Here is an 11,170-nt window from a genome sequence, read left to right as displayed (position 1 = left end):
ACCTACTGGTTCTGGGCATCTAAGATGCTGGTTCTCTGGCGTTCCCAAATCTAAAATTCCTTTGTAGTTGCATTTGACTATTTGCCTTCCCCAAAGCAGCTCCATTCCCAACACTAAGCCTTTAGAATCTTATAACAAAGAAGAATTCTGTACTGAAGTTATGTCTAACTTATTAATGAAGGGTATGGATAAAGGTCAGCTTTTGGACCTGCAAATGGTATTTTGAGTACTGAAAGGCGAAGGGAGAAATAAAAGGGGATAAACATGGAAAATGGGAAGGGGGCAAATATGGGAAGGGCATGTTCAGAAGGAGACCAGGAGTCCAGGGTGGATGGAGGGACAGTTGAGGCTCCATATATGAGGGTGCATGTGGGTGAGAATTTGCAGGGCAGGAAAGCCATCAGCTATTTGCTGTTTATCACGTAAAGAGCAGGTAGGCGACTGTGGGACTTGGTTTACATATATCATCTCACTTAATCTTCCCATTAACTGATATGAGACTGATACCGTTACCTCTGCTTTACATGAAAAAACTGAGACGTAGGTGAATTTATCAAGCTAAGCAAAACCAACCCTTCCCTTCTCCAAAGTCTTTGCTTCAGCATTTGATAAAGTTTATTTGGTAGAAGTCCTAGGTGTGTAACATCGTTAATCTTCTCCTACCAATACAAAGCCCACGCCGTACCCTTCTCTAAGCTAAATCAGGTGTGTTCTTCCAAACTTCTTCATGGGAAAAATCACATTATCACACCTACAAAAGAAAATCTTCCACTTACAGCTACACGTGCCTAGCAGAGATCAAAACTGAAAGCTGGGATTCACCAAAACTGTTTCCAACCAGGTGATATCATTAAACCACCACAAACTTTCAGCAAATCATTATCCAAACCGAGCTGATAAAGGACTTAGAATTTTGAGTCATGTGGTATGGCAGCCCCTCATGGGATCAAGCCACAGACACTTTTCTGACAAATGGACTTGTTTTAGTCAATCATGTATAGACTGATGGAGTCATTCTGTGCCATTCAGAGAGGAAGCAGTTTTCAGTCATTGCTCAGCATAACCACCATGAAGCCCTCATTCTAGCAGATAAAGCCCCTTGATCCCTGCTCCCACCACCCGCCAAGTTAATTATTTAGTGAATTTTTTCAGTGCTGTGTCTTCTCTTGTCTGGCAAGCAAGTAAATAAACTTAGAGGTTTTTTTTCCTTTATCGTTCTGGTGGACTTTGTTTTATTTGGTGACACACCTGATTACCCTTCCCCATCTTGATTATGGAGACAGGCTTCCAAAAGGCTTGCTGTTTTCTAAATTGTCAGCTTTCAAGAACAGTCAAGAATCTTGAATTTCCAATATGCATTATCCTGACTGCACATGTCCAGGGCAATTCAGGGGCTATCTCAGTCAGAAGTCTCTAAGATCCTGGCCTTCAGTCAGCCCAGAAGTATCCTGATTCCAATCATCTCTGAGAGTTGAAGCTGATGCTTTGACAATGATTACGTTAACTCCAAGAACTCCCAAGGACTAACTTTTCCTGCACTTACTTCTTACAGAGATCAGCCACAGAACTGCACCATCTGTTAAGAAGAGAGAAAAAACTCTTGGCTATGAACTGCTTTAATGGTGGGATGATATCCTGGAAGGGAACAGCACCTGCCCAGCACCCTCACTGATAAGCACAGTGTGGAACACCTGGTAGAGGATGGCAGGTATTCTAGCGCAAGTTTTATTCTGTTTTTCTTATTGATAATTTCCAAGTTCTTCAAGTGGGCAAGTCAATACTACCTGCAGAAAGCAAGAGTATACACTGTGACAGGACATTCATTCATTACGCAAACATTTGCCAAGGATCTACTACAAGATGGGTCCTGGGCTAGGCTGAGGGATGAAAATGTAAATAAAACGTAGAGGTTATTACCCTTAAGAAGATTAGAAGACCTCACTCAGGTGTAGAAGCCTAACTAAGGATCTCCACAGAAGAGTCTTAAGTGCACGACAGAGGTATAGCCTGAGTGCTGTTGGAACACAGCAGTAGCAACAAACACTGAGGTATGGAAACATTTAACAGAGCAATTCATAATTGAGTTGGGTCCTAAAGAACAAGTAGAGTTTGGCTAGATGGGGGATGCACGGGAAGAAGGTCTTGCTAGGTGGAGAGAAGAGCATGTGCAATGCTCTCGAGGATCAAAAAGTTTGGACACGATCAAGATTTGGCAAATTGTTTTGATTTACTGAAAGTGGGTGGGCTGGGGATTGGGGTTGTCATGAGGTCAGCTTATAAAGGACTCAGAATGCTAAACTAAGGGGTTTGAACTTTATCCTGCAGGCAGGGGAGAGCTAACTGAAATTCATCAAGTAGTCTGTGGGCACTTCCAGCCAATATGAAGTAACAAACACCATCACATTTACCCTACCATCTTAAACAAGTAAAAACTATACAAAATCTAGGAAACAGTTATTTTCAGACATTGGACAACAGCCAATGCACAACAGTCATTCCTGAGAAAAGAGAAACAAATGAGCTGAGCCCTACAATAACCCCAGCATACTGTCTGGAGGAAATTCCCAGGTTGCAGGGCAGGGTTGAGGATACAGAACTGAGAATTCAGGGAGACTAAGGTGGCTGGCAGTCACAGGATGGAGTGCTGGAAAGGAAGCACTACACAGAGAGAAGAGAGCTGCATTGAGAGGAGAACACTGCAGAAGAGACTTCAGGGGGTTCCCCTCAAATCTTCAGCTGAGTACTGGTCGCTGCATGTGTGTGGAGAAACTACCCTAGTTGGGAAAAGAACCAATGAAAAGGCAAAATCACCACTGAAGTTCACACAGTGCCAGGGATAGTCTGTATTCCTATAGCCAGAGTGGAAGAACTTTGCAATACATGATGCACTGAGTAGAGTACTCAGAAGGATATTGCCTCAGGAATAGGGAAACTTAGCGTCAGAATGAAGGCTTCTCTGGTTCTAGGTAACACAACTTAGAAGTCAGTCTTTAAAGGATTAACGTGTTTCCAAGTAACAGAACACAGAGCAAGGCTCAACAATATATATATACACACACACACATATATACATGCATACATACACACCTTGTTGTATATATAGGAGATATAGATATATCTATCTAATGCACATCACCTACATATACACAACAAGGTAAAATGTCTGATATTGAATAACAACATTTCAGGACATGCAAAGAAGCAGGAAAATATGACTCATAATTAGGACGAAAGCATCTTGATAGAAACAGACCCAAAAATAGTAGACAAGAACATTCAAACAGTGATGTAAATATATTCCATATATTCAAGAAGGTAAAGAAAAATATGTGCGTGATAAGTAAAGATGTGGAGGATATAAATGAGACCCAAGTGAAATTACAGTACTATAAATGAAAAAAAATCAATGTCTTAGATGACAAATAAACTGAATGGAATTAACTACAGACACTGAAGAAGACTAGAAAACTTTAAGACACAGCAATAGAAACTCTCCTAAATGACACACAGAGAAGAAAAAGCCTGTTGAAAAAGACAAGCAGCATAATAAAGCATCAGTGAACCATAAGACAGTTTCAAAAGGCTAAGTATAATTTGAGTCCCCAAAGAAGGGAAGAAGAAAAAGGGGAGATGGAAAAAATATTTGAAGAAATAATGGATGAAAAATCTCCCAATTTGATGGAAGCTATGAACACACAAATCCAAGAAGCTATATGAACCCCAAGCACAAAACACATTAAAATAACTACACTAAGGTACATGATAGTCAATCTGCTTAAAACCAGTGATCAAGAGAAAAATCTTAAAATCAACTAAAGATACAGGTGCAGAGAAACAAAGTTAAGAATGATAGCAGGCTTCTCTTCAGGAACAATGAAGGACAAAAGATAGCGGACCCACATCTTTAAAGCACCAAAAGGAAGAAAAACTGTCAGCCTAAAAGTCTATATATCCAGCTTTCAAAAATAAAAGGAAAATAATGACTACTCAGACATATAAATGCTGAAAACTCCATTACCAGATTTTTACCGCAAGAAATGTAAAAGGAATTCCTTTAACATGGAAAATGATAGCAGATGGAAATCTCTTATTTCCAAAGGAATGAATGCTTACTAATGGTAAATATGTAAGTAAATATAAAATACTATTTTTTTATTTTAAATATTTTTTTAAGAAATAATTGTTGAAAGCAAAAATAATAACAATGTATCATGGGTTTTATAACATGTAGAAGGGTACAAAGAATGGGAAGGAAAACCGAAATAAACTGTTGTAAGATTCTTATATTTTTGTGAAATGGTATGATGTCACTTGAAGGTAAATTGTGATACATTAGACATGTATCCCCAAAGTCCTAAAGCAATCACTAAAAAAGTCAATAAACGTTATAAATCAATGTTATTGTTCATAAGCCAACAAATGAGAAAAAACTGAATCATAAAAATACCCGATTACTCAAAAATAAGGCATAAAAAGAGGAAAAGAGGAACCAAGAACACAGGTGATGAATAGAAAACAGTGGCAAGAGGATAGATTGAAACCCAACCATATCAATAATCATGATATATTATGTGCGAGTGGTCTGAACACTTAAACAATTTAAGGCAGAGACTCATATTGGATTAAAAAATCCAAGATCCACCTATATGCTGTCTACAAGAAACCCGCTCTAAATGTAAGGTTGTTTGTGCTCATCTCTGAAGACTGCACCAGCCCTAAAAAGCTGCAGCTCTGAAAAGTCATGCTTTTCCTCTGAAAAGTCATGGCCTCTGGTGAATATGGACTTTACCAAAGACGCATGCCAAGTTTCACTGTGTTCTTTACAGCAAGCACTAAAATGCCACATTTTATCCCTGGCTTCTGGCTTCCTCGGTTCTCAAAACAGTCAACACTGGGACTTCCCTGGTGGCGCAGTGGTTAAGAATCCGCCTGCCAATGCAGGGGACACGGGTTTGAGCCCTGGTCCGGGAAGATCCCACATGCCACGGAGCAACTAAGCCCGTGAGCCACAACTACCGAGCCTGTGCTCTAGAGCCCACAAGCCACAACTACTGAAGCCTGTGCGCCTAGAGCCCGTGCTCTGCACCAAGAGAAGCCACCACAGTGAGAAGCCCACACACAGCAACAAAGACACAGCACAGCCAAAAAATAATAAATAAATACATTTAAACAAACAAAACAAAAACAGGGGGTGATACTATATTACCCCTTTATTAAAAGAAAAAAAAAACGGTCAACACTTTCAGGAAGCATTCCAACTTAACGGCCTTATCAAATCCTGTTAGACATCAGGTTATGAATTACCAGAAACCGTAATTTGTGCCATGAATCTGATAATCCTTTTCTTCCCCCTTCCAACTAAAACATCCATATTTTTATTCATTCATTCATCAGCCAAATAGTTAACATGTATAAGGCAGCCACTTTGCCAGATCTGTAGACACAGGTATATATTGGTGAAACAAACCGCTGTAGTTTCAGTACCCATGGAGCTTAACATATAGTAGAGGAGACAGTCTGTAAATGAAAATATAAGTACATGTTGTGTTAAGAGTAGTAATAAAAACAAAGAGAAAATATTAGGAGGCGGGTGTTAAGTAGAAAATGTGGCCAGAGGACTCCTCCTTGAGAAATAACACTTAAACCAAGAGCTGGGTAGGAGCTAGCCATAAGAACCACCGAGAGAGAGAGAGGTTCCGGGCACAGGAATAGCATATGTAAAGACCCTGAGGCAGAAGAATGGAATATGTTCAAGATGCTTGAAGGACAAGAACAGTCACCTGAGATGAAGCAGAAATGGTGGAACCAGATCATGCAGGGCTACGGTAAGATGTTTTCATTTTCCTCTAAGTACAATGGACAGTCATTAAAGCATGTTAATAGCAGGGTGACACACATGACAATTTCCATTTTAAAACTGTCTCCCTAGCCAGCCTGTGGAGAACCGATTATAATGGGACAGGAGTGGAAACAGGGTGAGAAGTTTAGGAAGCGGTCACTAAAGAAGAGGCAGGAGAGGAGAGGGGCTTGGGCCAGAGTGGTGATGACCGAGGGAAGTTAAAGGATTGGAGATGCGTTTCGGAGGCTGAACTGGCTGGAATATTCTGGCACCTTATATGTAAGCTGTGAGGGAGAGTGCAGAGTCAAGGATGATTCCAACTGGGTGGCTGAAACAAAAAGAGGGAGGCCTGGGGGTGTTACAAGTTTTGGGGTGGGAATCAGAAGTTCAGTTTGAGAATGAGGTTAAGTTTAAAAACTCTGAAAGCCATCAGTGCTTGCCCTTGCTCATGAGCCCAAACCAACTGGGCCTTTGAGCAGCATCTCTGAGAGTTCAGATCAGAAATTATATCTCCCAACTAAAGAACATGGATCTAATATTGCCTGGTGCATCTCTAATTCCAAATATGGCTTTCCCCACCTCTGTTGCTTTTTCCTCCCTCTCCTTGGGACTGCTCTGAATGACAGCCTGACTGAATTCAGGTGGCCCAGGCAAGGCCCACACTTCCTTGGGTCAATTTAATAACGCACACAGCACCCCAGTTATAAGATAGAGACAATCAAAAGCCTTCTGCAGGGCTTCCCTGGTGGTGCAGTGGTTGAGAGTCCGCCTGCCGATGCAGGGGAGGCGGGTTCGTGCCCCGGTCCGGGAGGATCCCACGTGCCACGGAGCGGCTGGGCCCGTGAGCCATGGCCGCTGAGCCCGTGAGCCATGGCCGCTGAGCCTGTGCTCCGCAGCGGGAGAGGCCACAGCAGTGAGAGGCCCGTGTACTGCAAAAAAAAACAAAACAAAAAAAAAAGTCTTTTGCAAGCTGAAGAGTGGGTCTAGCAGCCCATACGGTTGCTCCTTTGTCTTTCCAGCAAGCTGCATGACAGGTTTTACCAGCCTAATTATTTCTCGGTTAATCAATCTATCATTTCATCTCTCTGCCCCATTTAAACGCATGCCTTATATTCCACCATCCCCTCCTGCACGCAGAGGAAGCTGCTGCTAGCTTCTACCCTGTACTACTGATCTTGCCCTTGACGGATATCAGGAGAAAGGAGACATTTCGAGACAAGGGCAGCCCATCTTCAATTCCAAAGAGCTGGAATTGTCACTCTAATGTGGGTGGACTTTAAAGTTTGGTGCCCCAAAGCACAGAGGAGCCTGCCGACCACGACACAGCCCCACCTTTCACACTATTCACTGGACCTGGAGGGGATGGTACCTGGGTCACAGGGTACCAGACGCACAGGCTCAAAGGCTTCAAAGCCCACGAGGACATGAGTCCATGGCCTAAAAGCACCAATAGAACGGTCAGGACCACACCCTGGCCAGAAAGCAGAGCTCTCTTCCTGCACCATGAGGGCTCCTGGCAGAGCACTTTCTCCTGGGAGCCACGACCCTACACCTGAACACCAGAAAAGTCAGTCAAGCCACTGGCAGAGGTATAGACCTGGGCCAGCAAAGGAGGAAAAACACCTTGTTCTGGGGATCTTCTAACTCTCACTAGACCTGCCCGGTTGGCCCGTCTAGCTTAGGCCCCTCCTTGATGAAGCACTTTCATTGTACACTTGCCAGCCTGGCTGCCTATTTCTGTACAGTGAACAACTTTGTGGCTCCTCATGGGTTTGGGACTAAAAAAAACCATAGGTCAGATCAATCACCAAGAGATTTTTTTTTCAAAGTCTGTAAGAGGAAAAAAAAAAAAGAATTAGAAGCCTTATTTCAAGTTTGCTTTTTAATTTAAAAAAAATGTAGACCTTCAAATTAAAAGTTTTTGCCAACAGGTGGAGAATAGTTAAATTACAGTATGGTCACGCAATAAGTTCCTAAGATGGAAAAAAAATAAAGGACTCGCTTTTCACAGTACGTTTTGCAGGGAGGAATGCTCAAAATTATATATATATATAATTAATTACAATCATGTAGAACATATATGAAACACGGTAATGGCAGAAATACTGTAAGGAAGGGTACCAAACTGTCTACAACTGATACTGTTTGATGGAAAATTGTACTGTTTTCTTTTCTAATCATTTCTACTATTTACCAATATTTTCCTGATAAATTTGCATTCCTATTAAGAGAGACAGAGTTATTTTACTTTTAAAACAAATTAGACATAAATTCTTCTGCTTGCCTGTCAACAGCCCGCTTAAAGAAATAGATATAATTTAAATCTAAATGTTTTAAAATCACGGTCAACAAAAGGTTAAGAGTGCTGCGCTACATGAAATCTTATTTCTGTCAATTACACTTAACTGAATCCGGGAAAACTAAACTTGTGGTCAAAACACTGGGATTAATATATAGATATATATATATGTATACACGTCTATGTATATATGTACGTGTAGGTATGTACACATGTATTTTTTACTTTTAATTTTGAGATAATTGTAGTTTCACATGAAGTGTTAAGAAATCATACAGAGAGATCTCGTATCTGCTTCCCCCAGTGGAAACATCTTGTATCACACCAGGAAACTGATATTGGCACAATCCCCAGACCTTATTCAGATTTCACCAGTTTCACACACACTCATTTGTGTGTGTACACGTATATACACTTGACCCTTGAACAACGCAGAGGTCGGGGCACCAGCCCTCTGCACAGTCGAAAATCCATGTATAACTCACAGTTGGCCTCTGTATCCGTGGCTCTTGCCTACCTGAGATTTCACCTCTGCGGATTCAACCAACTACGGATCATGCGGTCCTATGGTATTTACTATTTTAAAACATCTGCACATATGTGGACCTGTGCGGTTCAAACCCGTGTTGTTCAAGGGTCAACTCTGTTTAGTCCTATGCAATTTTATCTTACGTGTAGACTCATGCGATCACCCCCACGGTCAAGGCTCAGAACGGCTCCATCACTGTTGCTCCCTTGTACAGCCATAGCCACCTACTCCCCACGCTACCCTCTAATTCCCGGCAATGGTGATCAACTTCTGGTCAACGAACAATCATTGATCCCCATGTGCAAACCACCATGCCAAGCCCTGGAGGATCTTTTTTTTTTTTTTTTTTTTTTTTTTTACTTTTTAAAACTACTTTGTTGAGTTCTGACTGACATTTGAAACATCATACGTATGGGATGTATACAACTCTATGAGTTTGGGGATAAATACATGACCATGAAACCATCACTATCATCAAGGCCGTTAACATTTCCATCACCTCCCAAAGTTCCCTCGCACCCCTTTATCATTATTATTGTGTGTGGGATAAGAACACTTAATATAAGATCTACCCTGTAGCCAATTTTATATATACAATACATACTGTTAGCTCCAGGCACCATGCTGTACGTTAGATCTCCAGAACTTATCCTGTATAACTGAAACTTTGTACTTTTTTTTCACACACACACACACACACACACACACACACACAATGTATTTTATTTTTACAAGAGATAAATAGACTGACACCAAGCACTGTAAACGGATGACCACAACAAAAGCAACAATGATTGCAGTTACCACACACGCAACACACTCACACTATGTCATAATATTGACATTCAGTTCCCTGGAGGATCTTGATGCAAATATAAATGACATAAACAGGAAAGCCTAGTGGTTAGGAGTATGGCCAGGAACCAGACCAACCGGGTTCAGATCTTGGGCGTGCCACCTAGCAGCTGTGTGATCTGTGGCAAAGCACTTAAGCTCCCTGTGTCACAGCTCCTTCTTCGATAAAATGGGGCTAACCATAGAACCTTAGAGGGTTGTTGTGAGCATTCAATGACTTGATATCTGTAGAGCAAGTAGAAAGCGCCTGGCGTGAACAGATGTATGTTAACACATGTAAGAGCTCACCATCCGGTGGAGAACATACAGAGCTCTCATCAGGTCAGCCTGTGTTAGGTGATGTAATATCAAGGTAAGCACGGCACAGTGGGAGGATACAGGAAGGAGCAGTTCCTCCTGGCGGTGGAAAGCTAAAATAGGCTTCACAGGAAAGAGATTATTTGGGTTGGGCTTTCAAGTATGAGTCAGACTTTAACAGAAATAAAAGGGAAGGGACGATGTTCCAGGCCTATAAAACGATGTGCTCTGTGGTCCCGAGGCATGAGAAGGCGGGGGCCATTCTGAGAGAGGCCCACAAGATTGGAACGAGAGGACACCATGAGGAGACTAGACGAGGGTCTGTGAGTGGGGTGAGAGGAGAAGGGAAGGACAGCAGCCACAGATGCAGAATGAGGGAAGGCCGGGGCTGGGTTTGGAGCAGGTCTTGAATGCCAGGCTATAGTTAGCATTACAGCTTTGCAATCCTGGAGAAGGCCAGAACAGAGCAGAAAGAAGACAGTCTGTCTCCAGAACATGGGTACATCAGGAGGGGATTAGAACGCAAGGGAAAGTACTTTGTAAATTACAAAACACACAAGCAATAGTGATTTATTAGGAGGACGGCCTGATTAAAAACTAGCAGCAGCCACGTTGCTTAGACACAGTCACTATTCTTGTTAGATGCATAAAAACTTGGGAGTCTGGGACACAGGGATTACAAGTGCTCAGGCTCACTCATGCCAGAACCTGTTTTCTCCCCGCCAGGGCAGTTTCTGCTCCAGCCAGGTGTTCTCAATGCCCGTCACCTCCAACCAGCCTTTCCCGGGGTTTCCAAAGGAAGCAGCTGTGCAGAGACTTCGGCAACTCCCAGTGTCTCCCCCGTCACTGGCACCCTCAGCTCTGTCATGGTGAGCCCACGGCGTTTATCTGATCATCCGGCCAAGGACCTCCTTCGGGCTCAGGACGTCCTGGTCCCCGAACCTGTGATGAGCTCCGATTTCCCTTTGCCCTCCCCTGCCTTGGATGGAGCTTCGCCTCCTGGTTGTTTCCTGGGGCGTTTACCTCCTGTGTTTGCTGGGACTGTGATCTCCCGACCCAGGGCCCGTTCAGATTTCTGCCTTTTCACAACCGTATTCTTGCCTCTGGTCCCAGGATTTCCAAGGACCTGTTGCTGCCTACTCCCAGGAGTGGCATGCAGGACAAGAATGTGTCTCCTCTTTGAAAAATTTTCTCAGTCAACCACCTTCTACTGGTTATTTTTCTCATTATAGAGAGTGAGGGAGGAAGGACAAAGAATCTATTTCACTTGCTTAAACTCATTGTACGGTTGGTTAACTCTACATAGAATGGGAAAAACAAAAGATTAATTATACCCTTTAGTAGCATCAGA

General features: G+C 42.5%; 1 long non-coding RNA gene across 1 annotated transcript; it reads left to right on the top strand.

The window, feature by feature from the left end:
- Window positions 1-9,891: 9,891 nt before the first annotated feature.
- On the top strand, window positions 9,892-11,170 carry LOC109549750 (uncharacterized). The gene is made up of 2 exons (XR_002176151.3): window positions 9,892-10,142; window positions 10,546-11,170. It is a non-coding gene; the product is annotated as an uncharacterized lncRNA (long non-coding RNA).

The sequence above is a fragment of the Tursiops truncatus genome, chromosome 9 (assembly GCF_011762595.2).
Source record: "Tursiops truncatus isolate mTurTru1 chromosome 9, mTurTru1.mat.Y, whole genome shotgun sequence".
NCBI classification, from domain to species: domain Eukaryota; kingdom Metazoa; phylum Chordata; class Mammalia; order Artiodactyla; family Delphinidae; genus Tursiops; species Tursiops truncatus.
This window is presented reverse-complemented; position numbering and strand designations above follow the sequence as displayed.